Source organism: Rana temporaria, chromosome 9 (assembly GCF_905171775.1).
Source record: "Rana temporaria chromosome 9, aRanTem1.1, whole genome shotgun sequence".
In the NCBI taxonomy this organism is placed as follows: Eukaryota; Metazoa; Chordata; class Amphibia; order Anura; family Ranidae; genus Rana; species Rana temporaria.
In genome coordinates this window covers 75,357,917-75,378,187 of record NC_053497.1, presented here as the reverse complement: position 1 = coordinate 75,378,187, position 20,271 = coordinate 75,357,917, and positions in this window count along the sequence as shown.

Below are 20,271 nucleotides of genomic sequence, written 5' to 3'. Positions count from 1 at the left end.
TCCTATGGGACACTTGAGTGGAGCCCCGAACTTGTCCGTCCCACCCTCTCTCTCCCCTGATTGTCTGACTGACTTTGATTGACATCCACAGGAGCCAATTGCGCTGATGCTGTGTCTCAGCCAATCAGAAGGAGTGTCTCAGATGGCTTAGACATTCGTGGACATCGCTGGAGAGAGATGGGGCTCAGGTAAGTACTTAGGGGGCTTCTGGGGCAGCTGTTGCACAAAAAAGGTTTTGTATCTTAATGCATAGAATGCATTTAGATAAAAATTCTTCTGCCTTTAAAACTCTGTTAATTACCAACAATTTAGCGTTTTTTATAAGTTTAACTACTTCCCGCCCGGTCAATAGCATATTGACGTCCGGGAAGTGGTTGTGTTATCCTGACTGGAGGTCTATTGGCGTCCTACAGGATAACAGCCGTCGCGCGCCTCTGGGGGCCCGCATCGTGGCGATCGGTGGTGTGGTGTGCCAGTCTGACACACCGCAACACCGATATCAGTAAAGAGCCTCCGGCGGGGGGGCTCTTTACTACGTAATCAGCCGTGTCCAATCACGGCTGATCTGATCATGATGTAAACAGGAAGAGCCGTTGATCGGCTCTTCCTCACTCGCGTCTGACAGAGGAAGAGACGATCTGCAGCTCTCCTGACAGAGGGGGTTTGCACTGATTGTTTATCAGCACAGCCCCCCCTCGGATGCCCACACTGGCCCACCAGGATGCCACCCAGGACCACCAGGGAAGCACCCAACATGTGGATGGCCAGGTAAGTCCCCATGACCATCCACATGTACACATGTATACATAACATATGCCAATCAGTGCCCACAAATGGGCACTGACTGGCACCATCATGGCACAAACACAATATGTGATGCCCAGCAATGCCACCCACCAGTGTCATCAGTGCCACCCACCAGTGTCCATCAGTGCCACCTATCAGAGCTCATGCATGCCCATATGTGCCCACATATCAGTGCCCATCCATGCCACCTTTCAGTGCCACCCATATTACCCATCAGTGCCAGCTATGAGTGCCCATCAGTGCCAGCTATGAGTGCCCATCAGTGTCCCCTATGAATGCCCATCAGTGCCGCCTATGAGTGCCCATCAGTGCCGCCTATGAGTGCCCATCAATGCTGCATACCAGTGTCACCTATCAGTGCCCATCAGTGCCGCCTATCAGTGCCTGTCAGTGCATCCATATCAGTGCCTGTCAGTGCAGCCATATCAGTGCCCGTCATTGAAGAAGAAAAGGTACTTATTTACAAAATAAATTAACAGAAACAAAGAAAAACATATTTTTTTCAAAATGTTCGCTCTTTTTTTATTTGTTGCACAAAAAATAAAAATTGCAGAGGTAATCAAATACCACCAAAAGAAAGCTCTATTTGTGGGAAAAAAATGATAAAAAATGTGTTTGGGTACAGTGTAGCATGACCGCACAATTGTCATTCAAATTGCGACAGCGCTGAAAGCTGAAAATTGGCTTGGGCAGGAAGGTGTATAAGTGCCTGATATGAAAGTGGTTAAAGAATGCTAGAAAAAAATGCTGTATGAAAAACACAAATAATAACATTTATGTGCCGACTTCTAGTAATGTTTTAGTAGCTTTTGGAGGCTTTTAGGAGCATTTAGGAGAGTTTTTACTGTTCATGGATAAAAAAAAAAAAAAAACATTTAGAAGTGTTTAGCATTTTTTTCTGCAAAGGAAAACGCTCCCAAAAACTCTACAAAAACATATTTTTTCTGCTCCTTGACCATGAGGCCATGTTCACACTGGTGCGACAAACTCTCCAACATTTTGAGTTCATGTCGCATGACGTGTGAAAATCAATGTTTCCCTATGGGAGGAGCCATCTTAACTGGTCGGGCAGAAGTCGGTCCGACTTTGAAAATGCTCCCTGAACTACTTTGGTCTGACTTTGATCCTATCGGATCCTAAGTCGGATCAAAGTCGGAATGCCTTCTTGCATCCTCCGACTTTGGCATGCGACTTGTGCTCTGATGATCTTGAAGGAGAACTACACGCCAAATTTTAAATAAAAAAACAGACCCAAGAGCATACTAGGCCCTTGGGTCTGGTATGGATTTTAAGGGAACCCCTACGCTGAAAAAAGAGTGTGGGGGTACCCCCATAATCCATACCAGACCCTTATCCTAGCAAGCAGCCCGGCCGGTCAGGAAAGGGGGTGGGGACGAGCGAGCCCCCCCTCCTGAACCGTACCAGGCCGCATGCCATCAACATGAGGGGGTGGGTGCTTTGGGGCAGGGGGGCGCCCTGCGGCCCCCCACCCCAAAGCATCCTGTCCATGTTGATGAGGACAAGGGCCTCTTCCCGACAACCCTGGCCGTTGGATGTCGGGGTCTGTGGATGGGGGGCTTAGCGGAGTCCGAGAGCCCCCTTATATAAGGGGCTGCCATATCCCGGCCCCCCACCCTATGTGCATGAGTATGGGGTACATCGTACCCCTACCCATTCACCTGGGGGAAAAAGTGTCAAAAAACAAACACACTAGACAGGTTTTTAAAGTAATTTATTAGGCAGCTCCGGGGCTCTTCATCTGACTTTGGGGGTCTATTCTGACTTTTCTGCTCTCTCCAACCTCTTCTCCTGCTCTCCGGTGTCTTATCCGTACTCTCCGGTTTTTTATCACGTCCCTGTTCTGAGAGGAGAGGAGAGGAGATGCAGATTGTGAGTTCCTACAAGCTGGGAACTACAATTTGTCATCTCCTATAGTGAGTCCCCTCCCCCTACAGTTAGAACACACATTAGGGAACACAGTTAACCCCTTCCCTGCCAGTGACATTTACACAGTAATCAGTGCATTTTTTAGCACTTATTATATTTATATAGCATTTTTTTTTTTTAAATGTTGCTCTGTTTTTGTTTATAGCGCAAAAAATAAAAACCGCAGAGGTGATCAAATACTACCAAAAGAAAGCTCTATTTGTGGTGAAAAAGGACGTCAATTTTGTTTGGGTACAATGTCCCACGAGTGCGCAATTGTCAGTTAAAGTGACGCAGTACCGAATCGCAAAAAATGCTCTGGTCATTGAGCAGCCAATTCTTCCGGGTCTGAAGTGGTTAATTAAAGTGATTGTAAAGCTTTGATTATTTTTTTTAATGTCATACTTACCTCCACTGCGCAGTTCGTTTTGCCCAGACAACCGTCTTCTGGGGTCCCTCGGCGTCTCTCGCGACTCCTCCCCATATCAGATAATCCCCCTCTCCCGGGGGTTTACCTTGTGGGTGCACTTCTGAGTCCAGCATTCGGCATCCATAGCTGCCGAATGTATAATATCGACCCCACCCCCCGGCGCCAGCATCATTGGATTTGATTGTCAGCAGCGGGAGCCAATGGCTGCGCTCCTTTCAATCTATCCAATCAAGTGCTGAGATCCCTGGGCAGAAGGACAGTGTGTCCCTGCCGTGAGAAATTCCAGAACTCATCTAAGTAAAATGGGGGGGGGGGGGGCTAGGGGACTGGTCACTGCCAGGTGTTTTTTCACCTGGCAGTGTCTGAATTTCTCACTTCCTGTTTCTCCTCAGTAAACTTGTCACCATCATCTGAGCGGTGGTTAGTCAGCCAGAACAGCTTACTGAGGAGGAACAGGAAGCGAGAAATTCAGACAAAGAAAACAAAGAAAAAAAAAACATTTAGAAGGGAAATCAAAGGAAAAGGTAAGGGAACCAACAATGCACTAGCTTAAAGGAACCTATTTAGAAAATTAAAAACAAACCTTTACAACCCCCTTAATGCATACAATGAATTAGGTTAAAAAAAACAGACTCCTTTAAGATTGTCACATTATCTTAAATAAATAATTCCACTTCAAGGAAAATTATGTTCGAGTGGCGTAGTTTTCAAATATTCCTAATTTGTTTAGGCCTGGCCAGCTCAACAATTTCAACCCAACAGCTAACTGTTTGGTACTTAAAGAAGTCTCCAAAAGCTGAAAAATGTTTGGGTCAAAGTGCTTGCATGTACAATCAGAAAGCTATTGCATCAATATAACCTGCATAAGAGGTGTGCCAAAAGAAAAGCCTTTGTTGTCCAAAAAAAAAGATAACAGAACAAAACTTGGCTATAAGCAAAGACCAGGTCTTCGGAAACAATGTGCTTTAGACTGCTGAGTGACAGAAAGCACTTTTTAATGGCCACAGTAACATAAGACAGCCTTCAGAAGAAGAATTTCATAGCAACTGTGAAGTATAGCAGTGTAAATGTTTTTTTTTGGGTTGTTTTGCTGATTTGGGGTCTAAGAAGCTTGCAGTCATCGATTGAGCTATGAATTCTGCATCATCAAAAGTAAGATTGATCAGAATGTCAGAATATCTATCAAAAAGATAAACTTGAATGAGATCTTTCAATGTGATAATGTTTTTAGCAAATTCACCAAGGAATGGATCAAAAGGAAAAAAAGAGAGGATTATGGACTGGCCTGGTCATGGCCTTAATTTCAATGAAACGCCATAGGAGAATTTGAAATGGGCAGTTCATGCAAGGAACCCCCCATTTTGGAACGGAAGTCATTTTTCATAGAGGAGTGATCAAAACATTCAGACTTGTGGGCAGCTATAAGAAAAGTCTGCAGGAAGTATTCTGCCAATGGTGTACTTACTTTTTCCACGGTAAACCAATATATCTATTGGTGATTTAAAAGATACATTTTTCTTGACACTTTTTGACTGAAGAGCTAATGTGTGCTTGTTTGACCAATGCCCATAATGAACCCTCTCAATTCATTAGCTTATTTTTAACAATTTCATACTGGTCCAGTGTACTTCATAGTTTTTTATTCCCCCATTTCAAGCCTTGACGAAGAGGGAATGTGGAACCCCTGAAATGTGCTGGATACTTTTACTTTGGCAAAAAAAAAGGGAATGTGGGGCCCCTGAAATGTGTTGTGACTCCTAATTTGGCAAATACAAATCAACTGGACCTTATACCTTATACATCATTTAACTGTTTGTTCATATTTTTGCATCTGTACTATGATGACTAGGTTCACCATTTTACAGAAATCTGCCCTCACTGCATGATTACAAATTTTCCATTACACTACTGTCCAGCATTTCACCAACTCTTCACCCACTCTCCATCTAGCTTAGGCAGCTTCTCTGCACAAGCAGGGAAGCTGGATCGCGGTGTGTACCACATTGCTGGGATTGCCAGGTGCCCAGGGCAGCTAGGGGTTGTCAGAGGGATACCCATGTCTTCAGCCCCACTCCAGTTGAAATTGTCACATTCTGGAGGCAGTAGTGGGATGTGAGTCTGCAAGAACCACAATTTGAAGTTTTCTTTTTTTTTTGTGAATGGGTGGGAAGAATTGAGATGATTGGACACATTTACCTAGAGCCAGTCTTTACATAAACTTAAGAACAATAAATGTATATATTTTAGCTTACCAGTCTTTATATGTGATAGCAGCATTACATTTCTTTTTTTAAAGAACATTTTCTGCAAGTACAGAAAAATAACAAAGAAAAACAGCCTCCAGGTGTATGATGATAACCTGAGGTGGAATGTCTCATAGATTGCCAGCCCTGCCTCGCCTCATGGGAAACTTGTAAGAAAAGAAATGGCTGCACATCCAGAAATTCAGATTGCTTTTTATTGTTCAAAATGATAACACCAAAGACACCAACACGAGGTCACGTAGACGTGTTTCACAGAAAAAAAACAGATATTGAAAAATAAAAAAATAAATTCTCCAAGCTACCAATTTGTGTATACAAAGCAAAGTATCAAATATTAATTGCAGCTGTGCACTCTCGTGTGTCTCCACACCTATTTAAGACAATGCATGATTAATTAATCAGTGGCAGTGCTATCAAACTAAACAATCACAATGGATTTGATTTACTAAAGGCAAATTGCCAGTGCAATTGTGCTAGATCTGAGGGAAGCTCTAAAATGAGGGACCCGCCAAGCTCGTGGTGAAGAAGCAAACGCATACGTGAGCAGCGCCCGCATATGAAAACTCTGTTCAAACCACACATGTGAGGTATCGCCGTGATCGGTAGAGTGAGAGAAATAATTCTAGCACTAGACCTCCTCTGTAACTCAAAAACAATTAGAATTTTCTGCTGATTTCTATAATCCAATCATGTGCAAGCAAAAATTATATATTTTCTTAATTTTCCTTGCATGTTCCCCATCAGATCTAGAGCAACTGCAATTGCAGTGCACTTTTAAGTGCACAGACTATTTGCCTTTAGTAAATCAACCACACTGTGTCCCAATATTATGCATAACTTACAAAAAGCAACTTTTGCATTTGTAAGTTCACATGCATATGTTTCCAGCATTCATAAAACACGTATATAATCAGTATTAAATAAAGTGCTCAAAAAATGCATTACTTTTCATCCAGTCCCAAATAGCATGTTTTTTTTAATATATATGTAGCGCCCCTTTACTTTCAGAAAGGACGCTATGTTAAATTTAGTGGGGGAATGAGAGTTAGGTTGCTCTCATTCTTGATTTTGTCAAGTTTGGCTTCGCCAGAGGGGTCCAGGCCCAGCAGCCAATTGGAGGAGTTTTCCCTCGCGGGGCATGCTGGGGAGGGGTATTTCTGTGGTGGAGGCCATTGTTCTGGGTTCTTCGCGGGTTCCTGGTTCCAGGTGCGGCACCCACCTTTAGGGTGTGCGCACATCACAGGCCCCACCACTATGGCCTTGCTGGCCTGGGGTCGCGTGCTACGCGGAGTTCCTGTCTCTGGGCCCTCCTGGCCTGGAGCAACTGATGTTACCAAGGGGCCCCAGTGACTTACTGGGTCCCACCTTTATTGAGAAGATCCCAGGCTGTATGCTGTTTGGTGGGGGATCGGCTTGAGGAGAACCCGGAGGCAGGTTATCCAAAAGGGCTTGAACGAACCATCGGGGATCTGGTGACCGGACATTTACAGGTACACTCACACTGTCAACCGGTGACCATGACGTGATTTACTGGGAGGATTGACTCTATCATTCAGCTTTACCTTGCACTAGGTCTGTGGCAGAGGTCTCAACATTTAATCAGAGCCAAGTCTGTGGCAGAGACTTGTTCCTCCCAGCAACCTTAAGTGGTGCTCTGGCTGCCAGGCCTGTGGTAGAGGTCTGTCCAGGGGCACTTCACCCACTCTGGCTGGAGTGGCGAGGTGCTGATACAATTACAGAAGGCAGGACTGCTTTCCTTATCCAAAGCCTGATACTGCGAAGTTACTCTATTTTCATCAACCTTTCCTGTCTACCTCAAGTTGATGTTGGTCGTGTTGGGCCAGGAAAATAAAGCATTCAAAACCTTTAACTACCGATTGGACATTCGATTACTGCTCTGCTCACTACCTTCACCCCTAGACACTACATAGAGGTAATTTAATACGCCGATCCCAAATCAATCAGCGGGTCCTTCGGGGGTAGCGCTACATATATATATATATATATATATATATATATATATATATATATGACACACATTAATGTTCCATAAAGTGCTTCAAACCAAGAAATAATCTATTGTTACGTGATCTCTTAATACATTTTCACATCAGTGTATTTAATCACCAGTCACCCCACCTGCTCACCTTGATATTGATCTATAATACAAGATTAAACTGAGCCTTGCCCTTTAACTGGGACTTCAGCTATGAATACAACCTTGTATATGGTATTATATGTCAGTGTATGTCTTTATGAACATTTTCAATGTTTTTAAACTTTATACAATACTTTTTTTTTATTATTATTTATTGGTACTGTCAAAGTCCTTAAAATAGTCTATATATGGTCCTTTTGTGCAATCTCTTTGATAGGATGTGGTACCGGACGCTCATGTCCATATGTTAGAGGGCCCTCTTTGAGTGGTCCCTCCTCCCACCCTCTCTATTTTTCTGAACTTACAAGTTCAGTAGTTATTTTATTGAAACATATGCATAATATATTTTTGAACACATTGTGATTGTTTGGTTTGGTAGCACTGTTTACTAAATCCTGCACTAATTATAGAGCAAGACAGAAAAAATACCAATTGATCATATTCGAAATAATGTGTCCTTCAAACAAGGTTATGATCTTTCTCAGCTATATTCTGTGAACTACAAAAAAAATGTCTATCTATGTAATGTAGATGAGGAGAGGTGGAGGTGTTAGTAGTCCAAATCAGGAAATAGGCCTAGGTGACAATTCTTCTTCATAGATACAGTGCAGTGAGTAGGGATGAGCTCCATGAGACGAAAGAAAAATCCTGGATCGCCGCACTCCTCAAAAAACGATGTCTTTATTCAAAAAATGAAAAAAACAACAACAATTCAAATGGAAAAAACAGCCAAAATTCATGCAGTCAACCAAGAAGTGGATTAGGAAAAAAGAGCTGACATGTTTCGCATCCTGTGATGCTTACTCGTAGCTAGTGAACAAATGACCAAAATGTGCTTAAATAGGGGAGGGAAAGAGGTGAATGGGGCGTTTCACCAAACACTCCCAGGTGATCATTAATCAAAGGAACACTATTTTCCTTGATGTATCACACATGAGGTGCTCCTGTGTATGAGATTGAAAAAGATTTGTGAATGAAAAAATATCTAATTTCTCAAACTCTTGATGATGAGACCAAACAAGAGAAAGAAAAAAAAAGAGGAGAGACCCCATGTGTGAGACACATATATATGTCATAACCAGTGAAAAGGATGAATGAACAACAACAAATAAAACAAATAATAATACATTTTGTGTGACATTACAAAAAGGTTGTGAAGTAGACATATGTGGCTATAGGGTGAAATAGGCAATAAATAAAGAATGTGGAAATTCTGAAGACTGCAGCCTTTTGTATGTCTAAAAACAAACAAAATTTATATGTATAAAAATATGATATTTTAATTAAAATGGTATATGTGTGGTTATGATACCATGCACTATGTCACTGCACATTTCTGGTTTGCATGTCATTATTAAACGTATATAGTCAATGTAATGTCTATATAAAAAGAAAGAAAAAAGGAAGCAATATATATGCTCCAAAAAAAACTTCTTCAAAAAATGACATAATGAACAAAAACCAAACCTGAAATGACTCAGCGGTATGTGTCAAGGGCAGAACCTGTTGGAAAGCTCCACTATCATTTATCTTCTATTTTTTATATTATTTATTTAAATTGAGGCACAGAATTAGTGCCTATTTAGAAAGAAGGATGAAAAAAGGAGCAGCAATGTTCCTAATGTCCCCAAAAAAGAGAAAACACCTACTCATTTTGAAAAAAAGTGATCAGAAAAATTTGGCCAAAGGAAATAAGTATATACAATAAGAATATCTGAAACAAGACAGAAAATTATATGTTTCATATATAATGGGGTATAATGGAGTATGGAATGATCATGTGAACTAGCCAGACCCAACTAATAAAAGTGGGACACATCCCACTCAAAGTTGAGCCTCGAAGGGCGTCTGGAATTAAGAATAAAAATCCATCGGACTTCTTGCCTGCACAGTATGTTAAATTTATCCCCACCTCTAGCTGGTTTTGTGATTCTTTTTAGCCCTTGAATGACTAAACTAGAAGTATTCTTGTCATGAGCAATGTTCCAATGTCGTGCGACATTGGTGGCATGGTCTTTATCGATATCGTATAGGTGATCATAGAGGCGATCCTTAAGTCTTCTGGTTGTCCTACCAACATATTGTATTAAACAAAGTTTGCATGTGATCACATATACTACATATCGTGTGTTGCAATTAATGAAAGAATGTAGCTTGTGCGATTTCCCTGTAGGGGTGGAAGTAACGGTGTCCCCTTTTTGGATGAAAGGGCAGTATGTGCAACTGCGACCACCACATCTAAATGTTCCATTAAAACATAACCAATTGGTGGGAGTGGGCCTACTGCAAAAAAGACTGGGGGATAACAAACTGCTGAGGGATGGAGCCCTCCTGGATACAGTGCGGACACCTCCTTTTAAAATTTCACAATAAATGGGGTCATTAGACAAAATTGTAAGATATTTGGTGACAATCTTTTTTATTTTGTGAAACTCACTGCTGTATGGAGTAGAAAAAGTAGTGGTATAATTTTGATCTTTAAGCTTTTTTGTACGGGCCTGTCCGTCGTGACCAGGAAGTTTATCTAAGAGCCGTTCTTTTCTTTGTACTCCCTTGGCTATTGATATGCCCCTATTTATTATGGCTCTTGGGTAACCTCTTTCCTTGAATCTATTGGACATGTGTATGACTTCCTGATCAAAGTCTGATTCTTTGCTGCAAAGCCTTCTCAATCTTAGGAATTGACCAACCGGGATACTGTTTATAGTATGTCCCGGATAGTTAGAATCAGCCCGTAGGAGTGTATTCCCATGGCTGGGTTTCCTATAGAGGTTGGAAATAACTACACTGTTTTCACCCGTCAGTGTGACATCTAGAAATTCTATGCATTTCTTATCTAGAACTCCAGTAACATTTAAATTGAGTTGATTGTCGTTCATGTAGTTTAACCACTCCTGTAAATCTACATGTGGATCGGAAACAATAAACAAGAGGTCATCTATGTACCTGCAATAGAAAGCCGTGTCACTGCCTCTCCCACCATCCCATGTAGAGGTTAGCTAAAGATGGTGAAAATTTGGCACCCATCGAGGCACCGCACTTTTGGAGATAGTAGTCCCCATCAAACATAAAGAAATTATGGGTGAGAAGATATTCCAGGGATGAGCTCTGGCATGTTCGCACAGTCCATGTGCAGAGCCCGCCAGGAAGCCTGCACAGCGCTGCGCTAACCACAGGCAAGGAGACATTTCCCGATCTCTGCAGCCGAGCATCAGGACAATGTCTCCCTGCCTGTGATTAGCGCAGCACAGTGCAGACTTCCTGGTGGGCTTTGCACAATCTCATCAATATCAGTGAGTGACACAGGAAGTGTATGGAAGAAACATCACATTATAGAGCAGTAAAAAAGCCTGAAAAAAGGAAGCAAACACTGCCACCACATCTAAGGACTGATATGCACCTATATTTTACATACCATTACATTATTCACTTTAAGGTGATTCATTATCTCCTAAAGTGACTGTTGCAATTGCTAAGGAACTGGGATGGGCTAATGATAGCAACTGTGATCTTTGCAACCATTTCACTGAGAAAGTCAGGATTGCTGAACGTAAGAATCCAATGTGTTAACTTTCAATTTTTACAGAGCATAAAAATGTGTGCATTACATGTTTTTCACAGTTTTGTCTATGAGCTGTCATGAATATTCAAGTAAGGTAAATGCTAAAACAATTCTGACACAGCAACTATTGTTATTGTTCACCAGAGTGTATAAATATGCTTTTGAAATGCATGTGTGCGATTCGATTAGACCTCATTATAGCAAATAGAAAAATGTACTTAATACCAAAGACACTACTGAAACAAAGAATCTCTAAGAGCAGTCTGAGAGTGACACAGTCTAATTGGAATTGAGTTCCTTAATGTTTTTTGCAAGGTCGTTTAGAAAATTCATTGCATGGTTTGGACTTTCAGTGTGCTTACGCTCTGCACTTGCAAAACAGTCAACATTTATTACCTTTTCCTTTCATTTCTTGTAAATTTATAATTTTGTGTGTCTTGCAATGCTCAGCAATTTATATCAACTCTGAAGGGGAAGAAAAATCTTTATGGATTCTTAAAAAAGCCTTTAAGGTAATAAAAATACAGATGTATAAAGATCAAGAAATATCAGATTAAAAAGAACTGTAAGATCATTCCTTGCCATGAAAGCACTTACAACCCTACAGCAAGTCCCTTCAACAGCCATATGAGCTCTCACATCGCTTGGATCACTTCACGTAGAAATCAGTTCATTCACCTACCTGTATATGTGTTGACATTGTCGGTGGAAACTGAAGCATCCATAGGAAACCCAACCACCTTTCAGCACTCTCCAAATATGAATTAAATGGATTTAATTTAGAAGAATATTTTACATTTTATTTTTACAAAGCACTTACCATGAGATCTCATTTCCCATTCCATCTCTGCTTTACTATATTTTCCAACTGCTGCCAGTTGGCAGTTGAAAATGAGGAAAATGCAACCATCAATTAAATGAATGCATGTTTACCTCATTTTGCCAAATGTGTTTCATTACTTTCAGTTTTTTTTTACAGCTGTGATTTTCCAGCAGATATAATTACTGCAAAGAGAAAAAAATGGCAAGCAGCTCACCAATTTATGGCAAAAAGGAAGTGGGAAGAGTAGTTTAATATAGATCCAGAAAGTACATTTCCAGCAATTAGACCTAACATTTAACACAGCTGATTAAAATCTTCATCTACATTTAAAGTGGTTGTAAAGGCACAATGTTTTTCACCTTCATGTATTCTATGCATGAAGGTAAAAAACTTTCTGTGTGCAGCAGCCCCCAGCCCCCCCCCCTAAAACTTACCTGAGCCCCCTCTCATTTCAGCAATGTCCACGAGAGCCTTTCCTCTCCGTGGACTTGCACTCCTGATTGGCTTTTGCCAGCAACGGGAGCTATTGGCTCCCGCTGTTGTCAATCACAGCCAGTGAGCTAATCAGGAGACAGAGGGGGCTGACACAATCGACACACAGAGCCGTGGGTCAGGAGTGCACCTGCTTGGGTGCCCCAAAAGCAAGCTCCTTGCTGTGGGCACCCAGCAGGAGGGAGGAGCCAGGAGCCGATCCAGGCTGTTCTGTTCAAAACCATTACACAGAGCAGGTAAGTATAACATGTTTGTTATTTAAAAAAAAAAGGCTTTATTATCACTTTAACCACTTGCCGACCTGCTGTCGTCATTATATTGTGGCAGGTCGGCTTGATCCGACGAGTCACTGTAGCTGTACGTAGGCTCCTTACATAGGTTTCGTTGCACTGTTGCACTGTGGGGGTGCTGATGCTCGTGATCGGCAGTCGTGATAACTGCCAGCCATGTGCGGTCATGGGTGTGAGAGGCAGAACAGGGACATATGTGTTTAAACACACACATCCCAGTTCTGTGAGGAGAGGAGAGGCGAGGCAGATTGTGAGTTCCTACTAGCTAGGAACCATGATCTGTCATTTCCTCCAGTCACTCCCCTCCCCTTACAGTTAGAATACACACAAGGGAACACAGTTAACCCCTTGATCACCCCCTAGTGTTAACCCCTTCCCTGCCAGTGACATTTACATAGTAATCAGTGCATTTTAATAGCACCGATCTCTGTATAAATGTTTGATGTGCTTGCCATAATGTCACAGTCCCAATAAAAATTGCAGATCACCGCCATTACGAGTAAAAAAAATTATAATAATAAAAATGCCATAAATCTATTCCCTATTTTGTAGATGCTATAACTTATATGCACTTATAACCGATCAATAAAAGTTTATTGCGATTTGTACTACCAAAAATATGTAGAAGAATACATATCGGCCTAAACTGAGAAACAAAAATGCTTTTTTTTTTTTTTTAAATTGTATATTAATTCCAGCAAAAAGTACAAAATATTTTTTTTTTAAATTGCTGCTTTTTTTTTGTTTATAACGCAAAAAATTAAAACTGCAGAGATGATAAAATACCACCAAAAGAAAGCTCTATTTGCGCAATTGTCAATTAAAGCGACGTAGTGCCGTATCGCAAAAATGTCCTGGTCATTGAGCAGCCAAATCTTCCGGGGCTGAAGTGGTTAAATAAAAGTGACATCTTAGTTGTACATATTTGAAAATGCCTATGGAATCTGTTTGTTATCGTCCAATTGTGTGCTTTCATATGTGAGGTCCTATTCAATATAAAAATGTTTTAAAAAGAGAGCAAAGCATAACTGGAAGGTAACCTAGTCATCCAAATATAGTTACTGACATTACTCTTTACCAAAGAACACAATACAACATATTCTACAAACTCATGTCATTTGTATCATATGGATGACTAGTTTATGTTATAACAAAATCTTGCCACGCTTCTGTGGATATCATTCTCACATGTTTTGGCAGCATAAGTTTGAATCAGGAATATAGAAAGACAAGAGTTCTGTGTATGAATAAACTACAAGTCCTGACATTCTTTGCGGCTGTTGTCTTGTACATCTCAACAGTGGCGGTTCGTCCATAGAGGACGCTGGAGCGCCACCCCCTCTGGCTCTCACACAGCCACTGAAATACATAGATACATAGATTCATGCATTGCATGAATCTATGTATTTTCACCGCTGCCGCCCACTATTCAGATGGCCGGATGCTGAGCGCCGGTCATCTGAATAACGGCAGCTGGTTGGCTGTGTGGAAGTGCCTATCAGAGCCAGCAGCTCTGATAGGCTTTCCGAGTACAGCCCTTAGGCTGTAGTCGGCTTCCTGAATGCTTATCCTCTGGACGTACTGGCGGTGCTTTCCTTGGATAAGACTGACAGGCGTCTCAGCCAATCAGGTTCACCGGTTATGGTTACCGGTAACCTGATTGGCTGAAGCATCATCGAGGGTGGGAAAAGACATTGAGGGACGGTAGAAGCACGGCTGACCCCAGAAAGGTAAGTGCCAGGCGGAGGGGGGGCATTTTACAGGTCACAGTGGCAGAATTTTACCGGGCACAGTGGCGACAATTGCGGGTGTCACAGTAGCTACAATTGCTGGGCACAGTGGTAACAATTGATGCCACATACAGGTCACAGTGGCAGCATTTTACTGGGCACAGTGGCGACAATTGCGGGGGCACAGTGGCTACAATTGCTGGGCACAGTGGTAACAATTGATGGGCACAGTGGTAACAATTGATGGCACAGTGGTAACAATTGATGGGTACAGTGGTAACAATTGATGGCACAGTGGCGACAATTGATGGGCACAGTGGTGACAATTGATGGCATAGTGGTGACATTTGATGGCATGGCATAGTGGTGACAATTATTGTCACTGTGACTGTGTTTGATGGCATGGCACAGTGACTGCGTTTGATGGCATGGCACAATGGTGACAATTGATGGCACAGTGGCTGCGTTTAATGGCATGGCACAGTGGTGACAATTGATGGCACAGTGGCTGCGTTTGATGGCATGAAACAGTGACTGCATTTGATGGCATGGCACAGTGGTTGCGTTTGATGGCATGGCACAATGGTGACAATTGATGGCACAGTGGCTGTGTTTTATGGCATGGCACAGTGGTGACAATTGATGGCACAGTGGCTGCATTTGATGGGCACAGTGAGGCTGCAATTGTTTTTTTTTTTTTTCGTTTGCACCCCCCCAAAAATGTTGAGCACCAGCCGCCACTGGTTCTCAATGAATTACCACAGCGTGTATGATTTATGGACAGACAGCTCACACTGAGCCTGAAGGAGACTTGCATGGCATCAGCTGGTGCAATGCTTTCCAAGCTCCTAAAAAATAAAAATAAAATAAATAGTAAATGCATATTTTTTTACCTGCAAATAATGTGCACATGTAAAAAAATATCTTGTCTTGCTTGTTAGCACGCACCTTTGTGTTATTTAAATAAAATAACAGGTATGGTATGTAATGGCATTGTAAATTTGTGCAAAATAAAACACTTTTTTTTCTAACTCATATGGCCTAGTATGCCAATACTATTGCCAGCAATAACTTTTCCTATTTCAAGCTATTAAAATGTATGTATAGTCAAAATGTTTTTTCAAGTTTTAGATAGGTAAGAATTAAATCCTCTGTCAGTTTTTATTGCTGTCGTTGTCTTTGATGGGAAGAGTCATGTTCTCTATTTGTATTGATGTCTATTACAGTTGCTACCAAAACAAGAAATAAGGGGAAATATTATAAATCGTGGAAGCTCATTCTAGGGAAAAATTTCCTAAAGGTGATTTTCCGTCACTTTTTGGGAAAAAAAATCTTGCTTCCTGTTGGGTCTTAAAGACAGAAAAGATAGGGAAATCTCCCTGATGGGAACAGAGGCAGCAAAACATAATTTGACAGTTTTTTTCACCATTGCCAACTCTATTCAAAACTACAAAAAACTGTTTTGTCCATAAATGCACTTTTATATACAAACCAAATGTTGTTTTATTGCAATTACGTAGTTAAACTCACGTGTGTTGTGACGCAAGGCGTTGGGAGGAACCGGGTAACGTCACTTCCGGTTATGGCCGTGACTGGAAGTCTAAGGCCTCATACACACGATAAGTTAACCAGAGGACAACGGTCTGAAGGACCGTTTTCATCGGTCCAAACCGATCGTGTGTAGGCCCCATAGGTTATTTAACCTTAGATTAAAAAAATGGCAACTTGCTTTAAAATTTAACTGTTGGATTGCTATCTGATAGGTCAAAACTGATCGTTAGTACGCACAACCATCGGTTAAAAATCCATGCATGCTCAGAATCAAGTCGAAGCATGCTTGGAAGCATTGAACTTAGTTTTTTCAGCACGTCGTTGCATTTTACGCCACCGCGTTTTGACACGATCATTTTTTTTAACTGATGGTGTGTACGCACGACGAACCATCAGTCAGCTTCATAGGTTAACCTAGGACAACGGTCCTTCAGACCGTTGTCCTCTGGTTAACCTATCGCGTGTTTGACACGTTTTCTTGTATGCTGCTGGCTCTTGCTATTTTTTTATTGTTATTTTGTTTATTTTGAATAATAAACCTATGATTTTTTTTTAACTACTACACTATAGAGGCTAATTTATCCTTTATATAATATCCTGGATCTGGAGATAATATTGGAAGAGTTTGTCGTGGAACTTGGATCGCAAATATCCATCCACCCCTTGATACTGCAGCTGTTCCTTATTCTGCTGGGATATATCCATTGAAGAGAAAGCTGGCAAGGTTCACCAGGATCCAATATCTTGATGCATGACTAGACCCATTGGGGTCTGTCCTTGAGGTGAGAGGCTAGAACACACTGGGTGTGGATTGTGGAAGTTTATCTACAGGCTATCATCACATCTTATCCTGCTGATCTGCACTTGGACACTTTTTTTCCTTCCCTCTCCCCCTTCTGATTTGTGCACGTAGTTTGCACAATTTAAGAGATGTTTAATCATTGTGATATCTGATGCACATTTTTTCTATAACCATTGGACTATTTTTGATGATATTTGATAGCATTATTGATATACGATTATTACAATTTTTTTCCTATAGAATACCTATTGCCAGTTACAATATAAAAAACTACTTAAGAATCTAATAAAAGCTCTGTGTGTTGTTTAACTATGCTATTACATACTCAGTACTGCTTTGACATGTAATTACCCATAATGCCATAATTACCATCTAGCTATCTTTAAAACCCTGTGTTAGAATGAAGGAGTGACTTGTCAACACATCCTTGACCCATACAAAATTAAAACATTTATAAAGCAACAATTATTCACTTTTCTTTTTTGATAAATTAAATTATCTGCTATTACAGCTGTCGCCTGAATTATTTTGTTTAAATTAGAACTCTGGCATCTTAATATGACAGTTATTAGCTCTGGTTGCTCTGCTTTAGGGCTTTTTTTTGTCTCAGCCTCTATGATAACTGCCATGAAGCTTTTGATGCTTTCTGCTACTGAACTCATTATGTCATTGTGCAGTTGATATTTCACACTAGAATGCTAACTGTACTTCAAGGACAAGTCATCTGATCAAAGGGTATTGCAAATCTTCCAAGTGGATGACAGATGGGAAATTGTAAAGTGTTATTTAGAAGAATGACCATTGCAGATTTAAGATGCTTTTCTAACTCATTTCACTATTAGTCACTCACCTTTTCATATACCCCGCAATTCCCTAACTTGCTGTTGTCATCAGAAAACTGAACAAAATGGCTGGCTCACGGCAAGTGTTCCCCATGCACACTATATAAAGTTAAATGTACTGGTATGTGATTTGACTTTGAAGATAATTTTTTTACTTTTTTTTTCAATAGATTTTATTGAAAGAAATTGCAATATAGGATATCGCAATGATGAGTATACAATTTTCTCAAAACAGTTTGTATAAGCTAGTAGTTTAGGCAACTACATACATGGGTAAATACATATAACAGGTATAAGGTATTTCAGGAAACTCAGAGACAACTACCATGTCTAGATAACTGGATGGATCAACTTGGATAGACCCTAGGGAGCTACTGGTTGTAACAAAAAAAGGGGGGGGGGAAACACCAATATGATGTACAAAGAAGAGAGAAGGATGAAAATGAGAAGCCACTGGGGTTAGGGTACAGTCATGGGCTGGGTGCCCTCAGGTGAAGTGATGATGGTTGAAGTGAATGAGGTGGAAGAGAGTGGTCGTGTTGAATGACATCTAGAGCATCTGGTTCCACAGATGTGGGGCTGTAGTCAGAAGATTCATCTTCCTCTGGAGTGGAAGTGAGAGTCTCATAGTAAGAGAACGAGAGGTTTTCAAAATTCTCAAATTCCTCTTGTTATAGAGTCGATTGCATGAAAGCCTGCCATCTGGAGTATAAGCATGCGTTGGAGGTTTCTTGTTTGAAATCGGTGTTGAGTTTGTTCTTGTGAAGCAAGTTTAGAAGCTCCCGTTTGAGTTGTGAGATCTTTCAACAGCAGGAAGAGGTCCGTTTTTTTTAAATTGATCTTCTGGCTAGTAAGAGACCGATCAGGGCCCAGTCCTTGTAGTACGGGTGGGTTTTTTGGGGACCACGGTAGAAGTTAGTCGTCCCAGTATCCGAAGAGCAGGGGGTCTTTAGGTAGTTTTAGCAGGGTGATATCAAATATAAAGGAGATGACTTGATTCCAGAAAGTGGAGATGGAGGGGCATGCCCAAAATCGGTGGGTAAGGGATGGTTTTGACTGGTGACACATATGGCAGCTGGCCGCGCCTTGAACATTCTTGTCTGAGAGAAAGGGTATATAAGCACGGTTGATCCAGAGGAAGGCAAAAAAAAAAACAGCAGAGCATGATCCAATTTGCTACAGCAGGGGAAAAAATTCCTTCCTGATCCCCCATGAGGCAATCGGATATTCCCCGGATCAACTTTACCTATAAATGTTAATATCCAGTTATTTATGTACATTTAGGAAAGTATCCAGGTCTTTCTTAAAGCACTTTACTGAGCCTGCCAGAACCACCTTTGCAGGGAGTCTATTCCACATTTTCACAGCTCCTACTGTGAAGAAACCTTTCCGTATTTGGAGGTGAAATCTCTTTTCCACTAGACGTAAAGAGTGCCCCCTTGTGCTCAGTGTTGACCGTAAAGTGAATAACTCAACACCAAGTTCACTATATGGACCCCTTATATATTTGTACATGTTGATTATATCTCCCCTAAATCTCCTCTTCTCAAGAGTGAATAAATTCAGTTCCTCTAATCTTTCCTCATAGCTGAGCTCCTCCATGCCTCTTATCAGTTTGGTTGCCCTTCTCTGCAATTTCTCCAGTTCCATAATATCCTTCTTGAGAACTGGATCCCAAAACTGAACTGCATATTCCAGATGAGGTCTTACTAATGATTTGTACAGGGGCAAAATTATATCTCTCTCTCTCTGGAGTTCATACCTCTCTTAATACAAGAAATTACTTTGCTCGCTTTGGAAACCGCAGCTTGGCATTGCATGCCATTATTGAGCTTATGATCTACCAAAACCCCCAGATCCTTCTCCACTACGGATCCCTCCAGTTGTACTCCCCCTAGCATGTATGACACATGCATATTCTTAGCCCCCAAGTGCATAACTTTACATTTATCAACATTAAACCTCATCTGCCACTTAGTCGCCCAATTAGACAGAGCATTGAGGTCGGTTTGTAAATTGGCGACATCCTGTAAGGACGTTATTCCACTGCATAGCTTGGTGTCATCTGCAAGGACAGAAATGTTACTTTTGATCTCAGACCCAATATCATTTATAAAGATAATAAAAAGTAGGGGTCCCAACACTGAACCTTGGGGTACACCACTGATAACCTTAGACCATTCACAGTAAGAATCATTAACCACTACGCTCTGAATTCTGTCTTTTAGACAGTTTTCTATCCATTTACAAACTGATATTTCCAATCCTGTAGACTTTACCTTACACATGAGCCGTGTGTGGGGAACTGTATCGAACGCTTTTGCAAAATCCAGCTATACCACGTCCACTTGATTTTGTAAAAGCGTTACATGGTCTTTTGTTTCGCTATAAGAATTTGGAGATGACTTTATTTAGGATTGTGATGTCTTTGTGTTTCAGTTTGGAGTGGATGTAGTAATCGAGCAAAACTGACCATGTTTACAAGGTGCCATCTTTCCAGGAGCGAAAGGGGCAGATCCATCCAATTTCCCAATTCTTGAGTTATCTTTGTTATGAGGGGGGTAGTTGAGGTGGTATATAGAGGAGGGTAGTTT